Here is a 20,865-nt window from a genome sequence, read left to right on the forward strand (position 1 = left end):
GTGGGTCCTTAAAGTGACTGAATTATGACTGTATCATGCCCTATTATTTATTTTAAAATGTTGCAGACTATAGGAAAATGCAAATCCTATACCCACTTACGTGTGAGGGGAGAGAGGTGGCATTGAAAGGGCTGGCTTCTGTGGCAGTGGGGCACACTCATCCCAGTGGCTGGCAGCCATTGTTTTTTCTCTCAGAAATGTTGTTGTTGTTTAGTCATTTAGTCGTGTCCGACTCTTCATGACCCCATGGACCAGAGCACGCCAGGCACCTCTGTCCTCCATTACCTCCCGCAGTTTGGTCAAACTCATGCTGGTAGTATGAGGCTCTGTAGCATACTAGTGTTCGCATGAGGCATTCCAGAGGGCAGGGGAATGATGGGTGCTAGTGAAAGCACCATTGTGAAACTGGCAGATAAAGATGGATGGTGGCAGAAAAAGCCCAGGCTCACTCTCACAACTATCAAAACGTTTGAGCTGAAATATATACAATTTAAAAAGTGATGGAAGAATCTTCATCTAAACAAACCAAACCAGAGAGCTGCACATGTTTCAACTTGATCCTTACATGAACCCCCCTTGGCAGCTGTGTGTGTCTGTGTGTGCATGCACACACAGGCTGAGAAAATAGATGAGTTGTTAGTCCCTTCTCTTCCTTGGGAAATAGAAGTTAGGGTAGAGTTGGGCGAGGAAGCATACATGCCCAGCAAGTAGGATGCTCCTTTGGCAACTGCCTCATGACTATCTTTCTGCCCGGGAAGTTGCTCAGAGCACTGCTTGTGCTTGGGGTTGAACCATTGGATTCAAGTGGACTAGCTGATGTACTGCACCATACCTGCCTCTCTGTTTTTATGCTGAATTGATTCACCTTGCTTTTGGTTTTATGGCACTAGGAACTTTAATTGGATTTTATTTCTTTTATGAACTTCCTTGTAAGCTGCTTTGGGTTTGTTTTATGAAGAAAAGAGGAGTTAAAATAAATAAATAACTCCCTTTTCCAGGATAGAATCATAGAATCATAGAATCATAGAGTTGGAAGAGGCCACAAGGGCCATCGAGTCCAACCCCCTGCCAAGCAGGAAACACCATCAGAGCACTCCTGACATATGGTTGTCAAGCCTCTGCTTAAAGACCTCCAAAGAAGGAGACTCCACCACACTCCTTGGCAGCAAATTCCACTGTCGAACAGCTCTTACTGTCAGGAAGTTCTTCCTAATGTTTAGGTGGAATCTTCTTTCTTGTAGTTTGGATCCATTGCTCCGTGTCCGCTTCTCTGGAGCAGCAGAAAACAGCCTTTCTCCCTCCTCTATGTGACATCCTTTTATATATTTGAACATGGCTATCATATCACCCCTTAACCTCCTCTTCTCCAGGCTAAACATGCCCAGCTCCCTTAGCCGTTCCTCATAAGGCATCATTTCCAGGCCTTTGACCATTTTGGTTGCCCTCCTCTGGACACGTTCCAGTTTGTCAGTGTCCTTCTTGAACTGTGGTGCCCAGAACTGGACACAGTACTCCAGGTGAGGTCTGACCAGAGCAGAATACAGTGGCACTATTACTTCCCTTGATCTAGATGCTATACTCCTATTGATGCAGCCCAGAATTGCATTGGCTTTTTTAGCTGCCGCGTCACACTGTTGGCTCATGTCAAGTTTGTGGTCAACCAAGACTCCTAGATCCTTTTCACATGTACTGCTCTCAAGCCAGGTGTCACCCATCTTGTATTTGTGCCTCTCATTTTTTTTGCCCAAGTGCAATACTTTACATTTCTCCCTGTTAAAATTCATCTTGTTTGTTTTGGCCCAGTTCTCTAATCTGTCAAGGTCGTTTTGAAGTGTGATCCTGTCCTCTGGGGTGTTAGCCACCCCTCCCAGTTTGGTGTCATCTGCAAATTTGATCAGGATGCCCTTGAGTCCATCATCCAAGTCGTTGATAAAGATGTTGAATAAGACCGGGCCCAAGACAGAACCCTGTGGCACCCCACTAGTCACTCTTCTCCAGGATGAAGAGGAACCATTGATGAGCACCCTTTGGGTTCGGTCAGTCAGCCAGTTACAAATCCACTGAGTGGTAGGATACAAGCCAACTAAGACATAGTTTCCATCACACAGTTTTAGTCAACATGATGTTGTAGTGCATATTTTTCTTTGTTCAATGTCACCTGCTTTGTTGTCTGAATAATTAAAAAATATGTATATATTAACTTTAATTCAATTAATGACCTTCAAATCTTTCTTTCTTTTTTAAGAGGAAGAAGAAAAATGATAGGGCAATGGTTCCTATTCCTTATACCATTTTCATTGCACAGGAAAGCTGTTAAGTGCTTAATCTTTTTTGCATAGCTGTTCTATGCTTTTAAGAGGATTACATTATTAAGGGTTTAATTATTCATTATTCTATATTTTGCTAATTGGTACAAAAAGTCTTTTTTATATAGCTCTATCCCCTCTTTACAACCATGCCTCCTGTACTTCTCAGAATATGATTTTTTTCAAGAAAGAAATTCAAGGCTGCCATCCTGAAATTGAAGCTACTGATTGCTGTAGAGAGAACTCTTTGCTGGTGCAGTGAAAGCCCACTAAGACGGCCACACTGCACTCCGGAAAGGGTGGCTGGGTTTCTGTCACTGCTGATGGATCATTAATCATAATCGACAGCAAGTTTTTTGACCTCATCACAAAAGGCAAAAAGGTCACTTCAGAGAACAGCACACGTTGTTCAAGGAAGGGGAAGGGGCTAAAACTATTGGAGATTTCTATTTTGTCATCTACACTATTCCTTTCCTCCTAAATTTCACTGTAACATGAGTAAAAACTCTGAAAGATCCAGGGAGACAGGTTCTGACTTCTTGTTCTTTCTTTTTCTAAGCAGGAAAAAAAAAACCCTATTTGTAGTGTCAGTCACTAAAAGATACTCAATTTTTTTTACATAGGAATATAATAGCTGAAACTAAATCCTCATTCCTAATCATGTTTACCTGGGAGTAAGCCCCATGGATTTAACTCTTGAGTCAACATGCTGCATTGACCATCACCTTCTGACTCCCTACAAATCAACAACCCCATAATTTGTTTAAAATAAAAGGAAATCTAAGGAGAGCCTTCTTTCCTTGAGTAAAATGGTAAGGAACCACTATTTCTTGCAGGGCTGAGTGGGAGACAGACAACATCTTTCTCCAGACAGTTGAAGTTGACATTATAGAACACAGGTTTCCAGTTTTCATAGTGTTTCAAATATTTATAACAACTGTTTGACAGTCGAACGAATGACAAGACTGCTTACAGCATTGCAAATGTTGCTTCTGTGTTGTACCTGAATGCCTTGGATATTAGCTTAAGATAGCAAAGCTAGGAAGTTTGTGCTGTCACTAGGGATGGGGGAATAAATCAAATCACTTTGCATGTAGAGGTGAACTTGCCTAATACACAGTCTGCAAAACAATGAGCACTTGAATACAGCGATCTTTCAGAATTTGCAGTTCTTCAGATTTTGCAATGCAATTATCCAGTCAGGTTATGTGCACAAAGATGCATTTAGCAGGGTAAAGTGTGTATGAAAACGCATTTATCAGTTAAAATAAGATACAAAAATGCATTATATTAGACAAAACCACATACAAATATGTATATTATGAGGAATTTATATTGGAATGTTGATGAATTTTCAAGAAAACCTTTTCAAATAAAAATCTCAAGCTGATGTTGAAATGTGGAGTTAGTGGAAATGTAGAATTAGTGGCATAGTGTGTGGGGGGGGGCACAGGGGTGGTAGCCCTGGGTGCAAAATTGTTAGGGGTGCAAAATTTCAATACCCAGTGCTGCCTCAATACAGCTGTGCGCCTCTGTCACTGGGCTCCATTGAAAACAGATTCTCCATGTGAACGAGGAAGTGACCTCTCCAGACAATGAAGTGAATCTTCTTTCCTTAACTCTGCAGCTGCAATCCCCTGGGTGATGTGGATGCTGTTAGGCAGTTGAATGTGCTTGTGTATTCAGCCCACTTCCCTCCCTCCTACCCACTCCCCCACACGGCCCAGGGCACTGGCAACCCATGCTATGCCACTGAATTGAATTTAAGATTAGAAAAATGAAAATCAGAGCTGAAATTGACTGATTCACCCATTTCTTGCTATCACTCACTGCGGTTGTGAATTGTCACTGTACACACAGGTCCCGCTTATTGAACACAATGCAGTCCCTGGAAATTGTTCCTCAGGTGTGCACAATGAGCTGACCATTGCCATTATTTCTATGGGAACATTTCTAATCCATTGTCTCCTCCTCTCTCCCGTTTTTTGCACGGTTTCTTCTTAGAATGGCTGCTGCCTACTAGCAAAAGAGAGACAAAGGAATAATTGATTTGCCAATCTCTCCTGCTCCGTGATTTGTCTAATCTCTTCCCCTGCTCCCTCTTTCCAAGGATTCTGCCTGAAAATGGCTACCACCAATCAACAAAGCGCAAACAAAAAAGAAAGTAAAGAAGTGGGTAAACTTTGGCTGTTTGGATATCTGAATCAGCCATGCATGTAGTGAGTTCAGATAAGTGAATTTTTGGATAACAAGTGGGTGGATAGCAGGACCTGTGTGAACTTAGTTTAGTATCATTTGCCTGGCCACTCTGGGTACAATAAAGGAATGTTGAAGATAGAGTGGAATTGCAGCAGGTTGGGTGACCCCTGACTGCCCGCTTGGTTTGTACAAACAGTGTGTGCCCACTGTCCATGGGCAGAGGTCCAGCTTCAGCTAGAAATATCACTTGCATTTCACTCTTGCATTTCATGGCTATGTGATGTAATCTTTCATAATATATTATTAAAGAAGATTCCTTCTTTCTGCATTCAGCTACTTTCTCTCCCAAGGAATGTTATGGAATGATTTACTTGTTTCATTTACTCAAAGATTTTTGCTCTTTCCTCTTAACTGGTTGCTCAGTTGGCTAATATTGTAGCCCTTTATTCTTTGCCCTGCCCTCTCCTTCATAGGCTTGCATGATTCAAACTCAGCCCTATACACAGAGTTGCAGTTGAGCTAATTTGAGTAAAATCAATGGCATTGGTCAACATGCAGCACAACTTGACTTTCCCTTCTTCAATGAAGTAATATTGGGTGTGCTAAATTCAGGATGGTGTAATCATTTGGATAATATGATTACATAGTTGCTAAATAATTTTCAATGACCCATACCTAGCAATAACCGGGTTTCTAAAACTGTATGCAAAAAAGCATTTTCTGAAGACAAATCCAAGCTACCTGGAACAAAGGGGAACACGTGGGTTTGGCTTGGCTGAGAGGCATGACAGATGTGGTTTCCACAAGTGTGACCCAGCAGAGGGGAAGACTTTGCTTTCTTTGGAAATGCTGAGATGCGTTTGGAATGGTGTGAAGATCAGCTTTCTGTCTGCATTATGCAGGATGTGTATTGAATTTTTGAGTAACAGTAGCCCCACGTAGAGCTAAACTATTCCTATAACATTGTAAAGAGGATAGGGTTGCCTTCACAAAACCTGTTCTAAATGGTGCATTTCTAAATTGCAAGCGCATTAATTGAATGGATTATCTTGTAAATTTCTACCTCAGCACCACACCTTTTCCTGTGATTAGTGTTTCTGGTCTTTTCACCCTATGTAATTGCAGCCAGGAACACCAGGTTAGGCAGCTGCATGGAGCTGTCATCATGCTGAATACACATTGCCGTCTGTGCTATGCCTAAAAATTGTCTTGGTGAGAGCTTAGACTGACAAGCTTAATGCCAGTATTGGTAGACTTGCATTTGGCTAATGGCATTTGAGCTTTTACTCCTCTGCCTGCTATGAAGGCCTGTGGATCAGAGACAGACCATTGCCAAGGTGGCAACATCAGGGACATTGAGACTTTGGAAGCGGGAGAAACCTGTCAAAAGATGAGCTAAAATTTGTGAATTTGTCAACTGGTGCAGGGCTGTTTTGGAAGCAACACTGGCAGATTTATGGTTTCAGGTGGAAACAATTTAAAGAAGGTCATTTTGAGTGAGTTTTGCTTGGAGGTTTTGTGATTGATTTGGACCAGAAATTCAAAGTGAAGCTGGAACAAGGAAACACACATAGATCAGAATGATTGGAAGACTGAGATAAGCTCTTGTAAACCTAAATCACAATTGATTTATCCCATATATATATATATATACATACATACACACACACACACACACACACACACACACGCAAGAACATTCAATTGACTTATAATAGCTAAATTCCCAGAAACACTCAGTGTAGAAATTTTATTCTTACCTTACAACAAGGTTTCATGATCATTATTGGCAGGGCTGTGTGTATCTTGCAGGTCCCACAGGGAAGATGAGAAAGCACAAATATTGTGGTTGGGTGCAGAATTCAGCTTTGTAAAGACAGCTGACTTTTAAATTTAAAGCGAGCATTTACCTCTTACAGTTACGAAGGTATGTTTGAAAATGAGTGGGTCTACCTCTATCATCAGTGTCATTCGGACTATTGCTAGGATGTTTAGAAAGGCTTATACTCCAGAAGGCTTACAATAGTGATATTTTGGCAGATACAATGGAAGTAAAGTGTTCCATTTTTGGGATTGCAACTCTCCTTACACAGGGTCACCCAGTGGAATTCACTGATGGTGGAACAAGATGAATCATGGGAGAACCTGGCCATGAAGACCACTAAGTGATCTTGTGTCAGCCTAACCTCATAGGGTTGTTGTGTCAATAACATGGCGACAGGGAAACTCAGTGAATACCACCTTAAGCTCCTTGGACGAAAGGTGGGATGGATATAAATGTAATACTTTTTAAACATTATCTCTCCAGCCTGCCTCCCCCTCTTTTGAACTGGAAGAGACCAGGTTGGCCAGGTTTAGAATCAATCACCAATCAATCAATCATCATCATCATCATCATCTGGGACACAGTCGGGAAATCAATGCCTGCAAACATTTGTCCATAGCAAGGCCGATTTGTGGTTGTCTGCTGGGACAGGCTTGCCTGGGTGGGGTGTGCAGGGAGGGGGCCCTCCATGCTCCCAGACTTCATATATCTGCACTATCCCACTTTTGGTAACAGAATTTCAAATTTGCCAAAGTGTTTTCTAGTCTTTAATCCCCACCACAACTCAGCAGCACACTGTAATTTTAGCAAAGCAACAAATGCACTAGCACCTTGAAGACTTAATGAATATATTATGGCATGAGCTTTATTAGAGTAGAGCACAGGTTCATCTTTCTTGGTTATCTGTGAAATTTTAATGAACAATACATTTGCTAGGCTTTAGGTCGGCACTGGACTTTTGGGCTCAGCTATACAGCTGCAAATAAAACATTTTAAGTGTGTTTTAAGTGCAATATACAATGTGACACTTGATGGCGATGGTGAGCCGTATGAAAAATTCAATGTATTTTTTTAAACACTTTTTTTTTTAAAAAAAAACATTTTCGTAACAGTTTTTATAGGTGTGTAGATTCCACCATTGTTTCATTTTTTTCCTGAAGCCATGGCTAGTTGGCTGCCCCTTTGAAAGTACTGAGCACCATACAATGAGGCTGTGACAGAAATGAGGGGTTTTAAATAAGGTGCCAAGATCCCTAGTGGGCAGGGATTTTATTTAAGTGTGAAGACAAGAGGCTTGGCTGTTGGCTTCAGAGAAGGAAAATGTGTAGGCAATATCCTATCAATTCAAAGCATGCTGCTGCCTAGGGTGGTGGAACTATTATACCAAGAAATCATTCCTATCCACCACAGAATATGAGCAGGGGCAGGCATGGTGAAAAACTGCTTTTATTTAGCAAGATGATTCTACAACAGTAACTTAAGCCTGAAATATAAACTTCTGAAGACAGCATGGGCAACAGGAGAACCATGAATGGCACCTTGAGCAATTTGGGGGAGGTGCCATTCATGATTCTATTTCTTCCCCTTGGTGTCTTCAGAGCAGCCCTGTAGGGCAGGTTTACTGAGAGACAATATTTCTGTTGCCTGCAGATTTCAGAGTTTTTAGATGCCCCTCCACTGACAAATCAGCTTTAAATGACCCAAGCAGCTTGCATAATTTAGATTACTAGATTTGACCCATTCTCTTCACATTTCCCTCTTCCAAAAAGAAAAGAATGCCCAGAATTTATGAATGATTCCAACTGACTGATTGATTTTACTTACCTGCCATTTTCCCACAACGAGGTGTGCCCAAAGCAGCTCACATCAAACATGCAAAACCTCAAAACTGGAAATACAGATATACAAAATACAGAACATGTCAGTAACTTCAGAATAACAAAAACCAACAATTTAGCAAACGCTGGATAAATTCAGTATTAACGCCCCCCCCCCCCCCGAAAAAATATCTAGGCTGATGGGTTCACTAAAGTTTCAAAGCCAACACCCTAACATTAGACTCCTTTCCTAATTTATTCCAAATCCCAGTTAAGAGACATGAGAAGGAGGCGATGCCAATAAGGCCCCCTGAATTCCTAGGGGTTGCTAACTCTGTATTTTTCTGCCTGGAGGTGGGTGGGAGGGACCACCTGGCAATAGCAATAGTTTTGGCATGGAGTGAAAAATCAATAATTAAGATTTTTTAAAAAAGTTTGGCTGAGCATTGCTAAGTTCTGATTGACAGGAAATGTCACCAGGAGTCCTTCTATGAGTTCAAATGGAAAGATAATGAACTGGGGTGGGGCAGGACAGGTTTGGCTTCAAGGTTGTTCTGATTTGGGGGGGCAACTTTCAGGAGTTGCTTCTAATTCCAGCTGGTAGGGCAGCGCCATGGCTCCCCTGGAGAGCGACCCTCCGCTGGGTTTAGGGAAGCATTTTATGCTCCTTCACCTGCTTTGCATTCTGTACCTGGAATAGTTAACAGTTCATGTAAATGTCATAATATTTGCTACGGTTAACATGTTTAGTATAAGAGAACCCAGAGGGCCAGAACCCATTTTGTTTTGCTTTGACGTAATTTATCAGGCTCTTCTTTGGATATATTTTTCGTGCGTGACCTGCTGTATGTCGTCTTCCTGGAATTGGCAATACAGATGTACTGGGCCTTCCACACAGTGCCTGATGTTTTATTGTTATTGCATTTCATAAAAATTGTCAATAAAAAAGAAGGAAAGAACCTTTAAAAAGGAAATTACATTCATGAAGCAATTTGGGTGGGGGAAATAAATACACTGATATTTTGTTTAATTGTGGCCATAAAAACGTGTTTCTGGTGTGTTGCTATAAATCTGACAATAGATTAAGCGATATTCCCTCCCCCCCTCCAGTTGTTGGGGGGGGGGGAATAAGGAGATTTTCCAAGGTGTGAAAAAACCCTGTGTGTGTGTGTGTTGGGGGGGGGGGATTTACTTTTTTTCCTGTTTGGGATAATGATAATAATTTATGCTCCAATACTCATATGTTAGAGATTGTGTGCACATTATATCTTTAAAGCACAATATTTCCCTCAAAGAGTTCTGGGCACGGTAGTTGGTTAAGGGTTTCTGGGAATCATTAACACTCGGTGAGGGGAGGGGTGAACTGCAGTGCCCAGAATTCCTTGAGGGAAATAATGTGTTTTGAAGGTGCTTTCAGGGTACAGTCTTATGCAAGCAGAGTCTTTCCACACCTTCTCATGTATGATGTCTATTCCAAACATTTCCAAATAAAATTTAGAGTTAATGCTGGCATAGGTTTTCCTCATCCCCAGCTCCCTAGCACAGCAGCAAAAGTGCCAGGAGCTTGTGGCAGACAGATGGCTCAGTGCGCAGAGCATGAGACTCTTCACCTCAGGGTGAAATATTCCTGCATTGCAGGGGGTTGGACTAGATGACCCACACGGACCCCTCCAACTCAACAATTCTATGATTCTATGTATGGTGGTGGGGTGGTGGTGGTGGAAACTGCTCTTTTTGCTGCTGTGAGAAGGGAAACTGGCAACTGGTTCCAGCATGTGTCTTCCTTTAAACACATGATGTGAAAATAGCTTCTCGGCATATTACTGCTTTGTGCAGAACCATTACTGGTTGAGGTAAGTAGTGTTGCTTTCGTTGTATTACAGTATATCAATTCTGTAGCAGGTTTTGCTTGTTGAGTGGCTTAAGACTGAAGATTTGGGGCTGAAGCAACACATTTGATAGAAATGTGGCAAAATGGCAAAGGGAGGGAGCGGTTTTGAAAGGGAACCCAGTGAGAGGAGGTGGTGCTTGTCACAATTCTATTCCATTTGCATCCCACCTATTTCTCGTGAGGAGCTCAAGGTGATGTACACAGATCTTCCCCCTCCTCAGTGGGTAGTGACTGGCCCAAGGTCACCAAGTGAGCTTCATAGCTGCGTGGGGATTTGAACCCTGGTCTCTGAGGTCCTAGTCCACTATACCATGCTGGCTTTGTGAGTGCAGAGAAACAGTGTGACAACAGGGGCCCCTTCTGAACAAAGGTGAGACATCTTAGGTGCTAAGCATTTGGCAAGAGAAGAACTGTGAATTATAATTTTATATTGCTCTGTACATTGAACACTGCTTTTCTTTTATATATTGTAAAAAATAAATACAACATAAAAAACCCAAATAGTGATGCTGACACAAAACCCCACACATAGACTATATAAAAGAATATTGTGAAAATAATACTTTATTGCAACCTCTTCCTTTTTGTTCCTAGATTTTCTAGCAAGAAAGCAGCTGGTCTTTAAGGGGGCAAAAGCATTGGTAAGTTTGAACATTCTGGGACAGAATGGCCATTAATTAATTCTGATGTATTTTTAGTTATGTTCCATTAAATATGTACAGTGATGTGTCTCTAGTATTGGTGAGATGGAAAAAGGGGGCATAATTAATAGAGGAAAGAATGCACCCTTATGAATAGTGGCTGTGTTAAGTCATCTTCAATGACATGGAATTTCTAATTTGAGCCCTCAGAGACATATTTTAGACTGACTACCCTCAAGCTTGGGAAGTGAGCCTCCCTGACTGGAAAAAACACACTACAGAGGAGCCTTGTTTAGTGTCTCAGCAGGTAGCCGTACATTAAGTGTAATTCTAAATGACAAGAGAAAACAAAGGCCAGGTTGTGTTATTAGAGGCACACTGCCGCTTCCTGACAGATGTGTGCGGTAAGGGAGAGAAGAGAAGAGAGTCCACGCTTCAGATCCTATCAAGCTTTAAATATTTTTGCTTTAAACATGTCAGCTTACGTTCTCTCGCCTTTTTCAAATGCATGATAATGGTGTAAGCAATCTCCTCTGCAAGGGGGAAGATGCAGCCAATCTCAGCACAAAAGAGCAACCCTCTCTAATCCTTTGTGTAGGCTGCATGCATTTCAGCCTTGTCTTTGGGGCTTGTGTAAGGATTTCTCTCCTCCAGCTCCCAGCAATGAAAAGGTCTGTGTAGTCATTTGAAAGCCACTGCAACAGCACAATACCTGATTACTTAATTTTGAGCAAGGAAGTTTACTGTATTTCAGTATTTTGCATATATGATCTGTGATGAGCACTGACTGTTGACCACCAGGGAGATCTCTTTGGAGCACAATTTTCTCAGTCCTGTAATGATGTTCTGACAGTGAGGTAGTGCTATTGGTAGCTGTGCTGTTGATAGTTTATCAAATAGATTGCTTTGTGCTGATTGTGTCGGACTCGTCTAGGCTGCTTAGCTCTGCCTCTGTGACTATAAGGAGAGTAAGTTGGGGGGTGGGGTGGGGACTGGATCCAGCCTCTCCCAAACCCCACGGTCCATTTTAACTCAATTTCCTTGCAACACTTGGTGTGGTTTCAAAATTCATGGGGCAAAGACACAGAGCTTTGCAGATACAACCAGTCAGCTGTTCAGCAGTGTCTGAAAATACTGCTTCCTTTGCCTGGGCCTCTGCTACTATTGTCCCAAGTTGAGATATACCCCTCACAATTCCCTTTTAGTGCAAGTCTGTGCCAAATTGCTACACACTCTCTGTCTAGGCTTTTGAGGTAGTCTGCGCCTCACCTGGCTGAGAGGGGGAAAGGTGCCTTTGGGAAGGATCAGCTGCCTGTGGGAGAAGTTCCTCACACAGCCAATCTTCCAAAATGCAACTGTCTCTAAAAGAGGCTACTTTCCCTGGCTGCACATGCCTGAACCCAGGAGGGAACAGGCACACACAGCCAATCTGAGCCCTTTGCAAGTCACCCAAATTTCAGAAGTTGAAGGGACTGCTTAAAATTGACAAGCTGGAATGTGTGCAGAGGAGGGTGAGCAAGATGATCAAGAAAACAAGCCTTATGAGGTTGATGGAACTGGGTAAGTTTAGCCTGGATAAGATGGTCATCTGTCATGGATGATTTAGTGGAGATTCCTGCATTGTAGAGGGTTGGATTAGATGACCCTTGGGGATCCCTTAATTCTGTGATTTTGTGAAAGAGGAATGCTGGGAGAGAGAATGGAAACTTGGCAGGCCAAAATTGGTTTATGGGCTGGAGGTTTGCCACCCCTGATCTGCAGATAGCCCTGGCATCCGAGCAATGCTCTTTGACCCACAAATGAAAGGCTTATTTCTTTCCCTAGGTTTCTCCATGCATTGCTTCCATGTTTACCTTCAAAGATGGGACTACACTTCAGGGTTGACGTACTCTACTCGAATTCCCCCCCCCCCCAGCAAACCAGTGCTATTTTTCTAGAAAAAGAGGTGCTGGAACTCACCATGAACACCACCCTCGTTCTCTTAGAATGGCAATGGCGTCCACCTGAGAGGTTCCTGTGAATTCCCTCTGAAAAAAGCCTTGGGTATTATTACACTATTATTATGCAAGGTGGTGTAAGCCACAGCACAGTTCCCTGCAATATGGGTATAATATGGATTTGTGACAAATCATTTGTCTGCAATAGCATTAAAAAAAAAAAACTTTACAAGCTCAGGAAAAATAATAAGCCATGTTTGAGTATGAAGTAAGACCCAAGTTAAAAAGATTGTGAACTCCAATTTTTTTCTTGCAGTCTTTTGTTTTTGAGTTGATAAAGCACTCTCCAATCAGAGCTAGACTAAAATCTTGGATAACTGAATTGTTTTCTATTGGATGGCAATCACTTCTCCAGCAGGAAGGATAGAGAGAAAGGCTTAAAAATAAAGCAAAAAGTTCTTTCTACGTACAATGGGTGTTTTCCTCTAGACTTCTTTTTGTCCATTTGGCTATATAGGCTATTCTTCAATGTCAATCATTGTTCAGACTTCTTTCATTGACTTAATACTGACACAGGAACAGGCTAATTTCTCACACAGAAAGAAAGAAAGAAAGAAAGAAAGAAAGAAAGAAAGAAAGAAAGAAAGAAAGAAAGAAAGAAAGAAAATACAGCCTGTATATTTTGCCTTGTTTCTCAGGTTCTACAAGGGCAAAGGATCAGGTTGCTGTTTATTTTTAAAGCCGGGAATCCAGGGAATATGGTGGGGGGGGGGAGCAAATGCCACCTTAACCCCCATGACCAGGCTGCTGTCTATTCAGGGCACCTCCATCAGCAACTGTGATTTTGTGTCAGGAGCAGAAAATGCATTTTCACAGCTTCCCTGCCTCAAGTACTACTTATTATGCTTTGTCACATGCGCTATTAAAAGCATGTATTTGTAGTAGCCTTAGTGCGCATCTCAGCAGGAAAAAATACAATATAACATATTGTTTTGTGGACAAGCATCACACCTTATGGTACAATAGTATATATTGTGGACTGTGCTATTGGTTTCTTAAAATTTATGTTCCTGCTACACAAAAGATTGGGAATACCGTATGGTGTGGCATGAATGCGCTGCAGCAAGACTTAGTCTTGCGCACTCCCCCTCCTTCTGCTGGGCTGTGAGGAGGAGTCTGGAAGGGGTTGCTTCCGCTTTTGGATCACCAAAGCTTGTTGTGTTGTCTGTAGTAACAAACTGTAAAAGTAAAGGGACCCCTGACCATTAGGTCCAGTCGCGGACAACTCTGGGGTTGCGTCACTCATTTCGCTTTATTGGCCGAGGGAGCCGGCGTACAGCTTCCAGGTCATGGGGCCAGTATGACTAAGCCACTTCTGGCGAACCAGAGCAGCACACGGAAACACCGTTTACCTTCCCGCCGGAGTGGTACCTATTTATCTGCTTGCACTTTGACGTGCTTTCGAATGCTAGGTGGGCATGAGCAGGGACCGAGCAACAGCAGCTCACCCCGTCGTAGGGATTTGAACTGCTGACCTTCTGATCGGCAAGCCCTAGGCTCTGTGGTTTAGACCACAGCGTCCCAGTAACAAACTGTAGTTAACATTAATTATGGTTAGTTTTGAATAGTTTCAAGCTGTCATTCCTGAAGTTGGCTGGTTTAAGCTAACCTTTGTTAATGTTAACCACAGTTCTGGGTCTACATGACATTGCTTCTGAATTCCTTCCAGCTGCACAGGAGGACTGCAATTCACATCATCCCTGCTTGGGGTTGATTTAAGAGGAATCTGTGTAGATTTCTTTCCATTCGCCCACTCAACCCCCAGCATAGCCCAGCATCATGCTATGAATGCTTTACACTTTAGTTCTCTACAATTTGTAAAACACATGCACATTATACATAAATCGATACAGGTGGCGACCATTTTAGGCACATCCAATTGACAATAAATAAATAAATAATACCCCGCCCATCTGGCTGGGTTTCCCCAGCCACTCTGGGCGGCTCCCAACAAAATATTAAAAATACAATAAAGCATCAAAAATTAAAAACTTCCCTAAACCTTGCCTTGCCCTGAAGGGTTGCCTTCAGATGTCTTCTAAAAGTCAGATAGTTGTTTATTTCCTTGACATCTGAAGGGAGGGTGTTCCACAGGGCAGGTGCCACTACCAAGAATGCCATCTGCCTGGTTCCCTGTAACCTCAATTATCGCAGTGAGGGAACTGCCAGAAGGCCCTCGGCACTGGACCTTAGCGTCCGGGCAGAACGATGGGGGTGGAGATGCTATACTGGGCTGAGGCCATCTAGGGTAAGGTTACCAGATTTTTTCCAATGAAAAAACTTTTCAACTTCAATGGATTTTGTATGGGGACTGATTTGTAAATTTGGGTACTGTCCCTGAGAAATGGGGATGTCTTGTAACCTTAGTCTAGGGCTTTAAAGGTCAGCACCAAGACTTTGAATTGTGCTCGGAAACGTATTGGGAGCCAATGTAGGTCTTTCAGGACTGGTGTTATATGGTCTCGGCGGCCACTTCCAGTCACCAGTCTAGCTGCTGCATTCTGGATTAGCTGTAGTTTCTGGGTCACCTTCAAATGTAGCCCCACGTAAAGCGCATTGCTGTAGTCCAAGCGGGAGATAACTAGAGCATGCACCACTATGGTGAGACAGTCTGCGGGCAGGTAGAGTCTCAGCCTGTGTACCAGAAGGAGCTGGTAGACAGCTGCCCTGGACACAGATTTAACCTGTGCCTCCATGGACAGCTGTGAGCCCAAAATGACTCCCAGGCTCGGGAGACATCCCAGGCTGTCACGGTCCGGTCTACGGGCGATCGAAGTCCCGGCTGAGGACATCGGGACTGGGGGCGAGATGGCGGGGTCTAAGCAGGAAAGAGTCCAGAAGCCAGGGGTCCAAGGGTCAGGAAGCAGGGAGTCACGAAGTCAAGGGTCCAAGGGTCAAGAAGCAAGGAGTCAAGAAGCCAAGGTCCGAGGATCAGGAAGCAAGAAGCCAAACGCAGCAAGGCAGGAAACGTGTTTCTGTGGCAAAGGGCCGAAGGGAAATGCTGACCTTATATCCCTTCTAGCTCTAGCCACCAGGTCAAGTGAGTTACCAAGCGGCCTTACCTGTGCGGCCGCGCCTTGCCTCTCCAGAACATACTTAGGAAGGCCCCAGTCCTGCAAAGCCCTACTGGTCACAAGGCCCGGCTCCTGCACGCACTCCTGACACCACCCTGCGAAGCCCATCGCCCAGCCTTTCCCGGCTCGTTTTTATGAGCCAGGATGGGCAAGGATCAAAGAGACAGGTGGTTGGTTTCACTCATTCAAGCAGCCCTCCCACATCCTTGGAGGTAACAGATTGGAGTTGATACCATGCAACTCGACTAGACTGGACTCTAGCACTCTCCCGCCTTGCTCCTGCTCCCAGGGTGGAGTCTACTTTTTCCGAATCGGAGCAACTTTATCTGCAAAAAAACTTTGCAAAACCATTGCAGGAGATCTTGGGGTTCGTACTAGGCCCTGATGGCAAAGGTGGTTCCATTAAATTGTGAACTACCTGAAAGAGTCTCCCACTGATGTTTTCTGCAGCTGCAACAGAGGTGGTGAAGAAGGTCCTCTTTGCCATCACCATCACCACTTGGTAGTCTTGATGTTGACCTGTGTCCGGTCAGATTCAGAGTGAGTTTTCCACCACTGGCGCTCTAACCATCTCAGCGATTGTTTCATTGCCCTCAGCTCCCGGGAAAACCATGGGACTGTCTGGGCTCCATGCAATCGGAGAGGGTGCAATCGGAGTAGATAGCCCTGGTTAAATCCACATTCCAGCAGGACACCAGGGAATCAGATGAAAGGCCATCAACATGGGATAAAACATCCCCTACCACTCTCTGAAAACCATTTTGATCCATTAAGTGGTGGGGGTGGACCATCCAAATCAGTTCCACCTCCCTGCAGAGGGGAAGGGTCGTGTGGGTTCTTTTGCACCCAGAAGAAGGCAGAACGGAGGTGGAATGGGGTTGAATGGAAGGGGGGCAGGCCTTGCTTATATGTGCTCCGCTGACGAGCATGCGGGCTGGGAATGGAACTCCCACGCAAAATGGTTCCAACTTTTTCATACATTGCTTAGCAAAGAATGTTAGTTACCTATTCACCAATGTACAATTGCTGCTGTCCCAACTGGTGCCTCGTTGCTCTTCTTTTTCTGATGTTGATTGTTGACTTCTGTAAGTTGTTGTTAGAAGCAGCCTATATATGTATTTCGGCAAGGACATTTTGTTATATGTATTCAATGCCTCATTGACGATGATGATGATGATGATGAATAAATAATATCTGCTCACCTGGGACTCCAAGTAGGCAACCGTTGTTGCATGGCGCGGCCGTGGTGGGTTTAAGGAGGCTGCCATCTTTCCAGGTGTGGCCTGGGGAGGGGATGGCTGGCACTGCCCACCTCTGACTGCGTCAGACTCTCAGGTAAGGGTGAGCAGTGCCCACTCACCCAATCAGAGACTGGCCTATTTAAGGGGGTGACTAGGTGTCGGCTGCCCTCTGGGCCGATAATTTAAAGCTCCACTCCATCATAGTTGTAACTTGAAGCTAGATGTGGAAACAGCACTTTCTGACTGAAATAAGTATAAAATTACAGGGGCAGGAGGGGAAATGATGTGCGGGGGGGGGGGGAGTGAGTAGCGTTTTTCCAATGTACAAGTGTCTCTACTAAATACTTCTGTTCCCAGTGAGTGACAGTAAGATGCATACAATTGAGCATTGAAAAGCTACCCTTCTCCCCCAAATTCTGTTACTAAGGAGACTTGAAATACGGGCAGAAAACTACTTGAAATAATGAAAACACCACTTGATTGTCATTTGTTAGAAATATTATTTTCATCAAGGAAATAGACTTCAAGGGTGCTCATGTCTCAGACACTCAGACGAGGACGAACCTCGATGAAAGCACGACCCTCACTTAATGCCAGATCATAAAGCAGCTTTGCAAATAGGAGTCAGCATTGGGGCCCCAAAAGGGGGCATCTAAATACCAATTCAAATGTGAAGGCTAAAGCCAGCCTTTCCCTAATATTCTGCTTTATTAGAATAAGGGCCTTGAGGGGTTGGTGTCAACACATTTTCATAAAACTGCACATGACAAAATTCCAGAGAGCAGCCTGTCATTCATATCTCATCTTCTCTCCACAAACGTGTCTTGACTATTAGTATGACTATCTCAGCACATCTTTTCATGCTACTTTCTTAGGCATATGTTAAAACATCTCCCCCAAAATTGTGAAAGTGACCAATGTATTTTGTAATCTTGTATATCTTACAGATAGGGAGCAAGTAGTGATTAAACAATGTTTCCTCTCTTGTCAGCTAACTAGAACTCCTTCAGCTAAGGATGGGAGAGAAATTGGATTCAAATGTTCACCCTCAATTGGATTCACCCTCAATTTCTCATTGTTCCAATCTTAAATACTGTTCTTCACATTTTGCAGCAATTTGTTTTACTATTTTACTATTTTGTTTTAGTATTTTGAGTGATAATTTCTCCTAGAAAGCACATTTTATATGCAGCTTTGACTAATGTACACATATCTGCAAGCGGTTCTTTCTAATATAATATATTTTTTGCACAATGTTTCCAGTAACATATTTATTTTTATGCATACTTTACCCTTGTACATGCATTTTGGTAAACATTGTGCTTGGAAAACTATACCACAAAATTCAGATAAGTGCAGATTTTGAAGGATAGCTGTGTTCTGGCCTTTGAGATCCAAAATTGACAGATTCTTCTATCTCTCCCCTTAGCCACAGTGAGTTAAACCTGTGTTGTAACAGCTAATGAATGTTTCGGATATGATTCAGCAAATATGTTGGGTGAACATCTTGAAACACTGAATTTATATTGATGGGGGCTGCGAATAGATCACTACAAATGTCAAGTGCTGGCGTGTTAAAAAGATCAGAACTCCCAGGATTCAAAAAATGTAATTAGAATTTGGCATTGGTTTAAGTCAACTGATGACCTGCCCTATCGTTTAAATTTGTTTCTGCTGTTGTTCTAAAACGTTGTATGTTCTTGCATGCAATTATTAAGCAGTTTACTTGCATAAAAAGCCTGACTAAAAATGATTGCTCCTTTTAATTTCACAGATTGAAACAGTCAGTTTTAGTCAGTTCCATGGAGCTCCAGGGCATCTATGGCATCATCCCAACTTGTCCTTTGGAAAAAAAAATGCAACCTAGGCTGATTTTAAAAATTATGACTAGCCCAAGGTTTCCCAATTTGCAACCATGGCTTGCAGGATCATGGAATAATCCAAACTATTTGGATGCTGAAATGAATGGATCAGGGAAAGAGTTACTAGGAATCCAGAAGACAAGGAAGGGAGTTCCACCATGGTTTCAACTCTTTTGTTGACTATGAGGGCCACTCCATTTCTTTTACGGGTTTCTTGCCCACAGTAGTAGATATGATGGTCATCCAAACTGAATTCACCCATTCCCGTCCATTTTAGTTCACTGATGCCCAGGATGTCAATATTTATTCTTGCCATCTCATTTTTGACCACATCCAGCTTACTGAGGTTCATGGTTCTTACATTCCAGGTTCCTATGCAATATTTTTCTTTACAGCATTAGATTTTCCTTTCGCTTCCAGGCATATCCACAACAGAGCAACCTTTTGGTTTTGGCCCAGCCGCTTCATCAGCTCTGGATCTACTTGTACTTGCCCTCCGCTCTTCCCCAGTAGCATGTTGGACGCCTTCCGACCTGAGGGGCTCATCTTCCAGCGTCATAACTTTTATATGCGTGTCGTCTTTGTCCATGGAGTTTTCTTGGCAGTGATACTGGAGTGGCTTGCCAGTTCCTGCTCCAGGTGGATCACGTTTCGTCAAAACTCTCCACTATGACCTGTCCATCTTGGGTGGCCCTGCACGGCATAGCTCATAGCTTCTCTGAGTTATTCAAGCCCCTTCGCCACGGCAAGGCAGTGATCCATGAAGGGGATTCTGAGTATTTACAACCTATTTAGTAATATTTTAGAGCCAATAATGCTTAGCTGAAAGCAATTATGTTGGCCCAAAAGCTTTCATCATGCTGGTATGCCACCCTACAGTGTCTTATCATGTTAACATAAATTGTTTGTGGGAGATCACAGTAGGAGCTTCTGAAACTGCAGTGCCATCCTGTGCATGTTTACTGAGCCTTATTCCTAGTAACATGAGCACAGGGTTGCTGCCTTTCAACCAGTAATAATAATACTTTTTTATAAACTGGAGTTGCAGGTTTTTTTACTGTTTTATATATATAGCTTGATTAATTATCTGGTTAAATACTCTTAAGAGCTCCTCTTTTTGACTATATAAAACATTAAGTTAATTCTTGTCACACCAAAGTATAGTAAAATATTTGTACTGTCTTAATTGCTCTGTATTCCATCTTGAACACTTGTGGTTAAAAGTAAAATCAAATAGCCTAACTGAAACAGTATTCTTTTTGTCATAAATGAGGTATTTGTTTATTCCCCTCACAAGCTCCTATAAAGTGAAATGAGAAGAAATCTTAGCAAGCAGGACATGGTTCCCCCAAAGCACATACATTTATTCTATTTTTGACGGTTGTATACCAGGGACTTTAAACAGTAAGGATGGAGAGAAATTTGTTTGGTCTGCATTTTAGCATAGGTTGAGCTAATGCACTGGTCCTCTACTTAAATGCAGATTGGAATACCACAATAAATCAGATTACTCACTAATTTTTGCAGTACAGTTCAAAAAGTGTGGATAAAGATGTGTATCTTACAGAAAGAATGCATTGAAAAATGCTTTGAAAACCATATGAAATGTGTTTCAGGAAACAAATTCATTCAAAACGCATATTTCACCAGAAAGTAGAATAATTCATAGAATCACAGAATCATTGGAAGGGACCCCAAGGGTCATCTGGTCCACCCCCTGCAATGCAGGAATCTCAACTAAAGCATCCATGATAGATGGCCATCCAATCTCTGCTTAAAATCCTCCAAGGAAGGAGAGTCCACAACCTCCCAGGGGAGACCATTCCACTGTCAAACAAAAAGTTCTTCTTCATGTTAGTTGGTATTTTATTTCTTGTAACTTGAAGCCATTGGTTTGAGTCCTACCCTCCAGGGCAAGAGAAAGCAAGCTTTCTCCATCTTCCATGTGACAGCCCTTGAGATATTTGAAGATAGCTATCATATCGCAGCCACCTCTTTTCCAGGCTAAAGAT

At 42.8% G+C, this 20,865-nt stretch overlaps 1 long non-coding RNA gene across 12 annotated transcripts in view; it reads left to right on the forward strand.

The window, feature by feature from the left end:
• Positions 1-20,865, forward strand: part of LOC114595436 (uncharacterized) — a 62,808-nt gene that overhangs the window by 27,816 nt on the left and 14,127 nt on the right. For 4 of the 12 annotated variants that reach the window (XR_013392703.1, XR_013392704.1, XR_013392705.1 and 1 more), the window contains exons 4-6: positions 10,633-10,679; positions 12,504-12,575; positions 12,631-12,722. This is a non-coding gene — a long non-coding RNA (uncharacterized LOC114595436). Of the gene's footprint in view, positions 1-10,220; positions 10,409-10,632; positions 10,680-12,503; positions 13,711-20,865 lie in introns of those variants that run through there. The other 8 variants (XR_013392711.1, XR_013392713.1, XR_013392708.1 and 5 more) reach the window with 6 other exon arrangements.

The sequence above is a fragment of the Podarcis muralis genome, chromosome 4 (genome assembly GCF_964188315.1).
Source record: "Podarcis muralis chromosome 4, rPodMur119.hap1.1, whole genome shotgun sequence".
NCBI lineage: Eukaryota > Metazoa > Chordata > Lepidosauria > Squamata > Lacertidae > Podarcis > Podarcis muralis.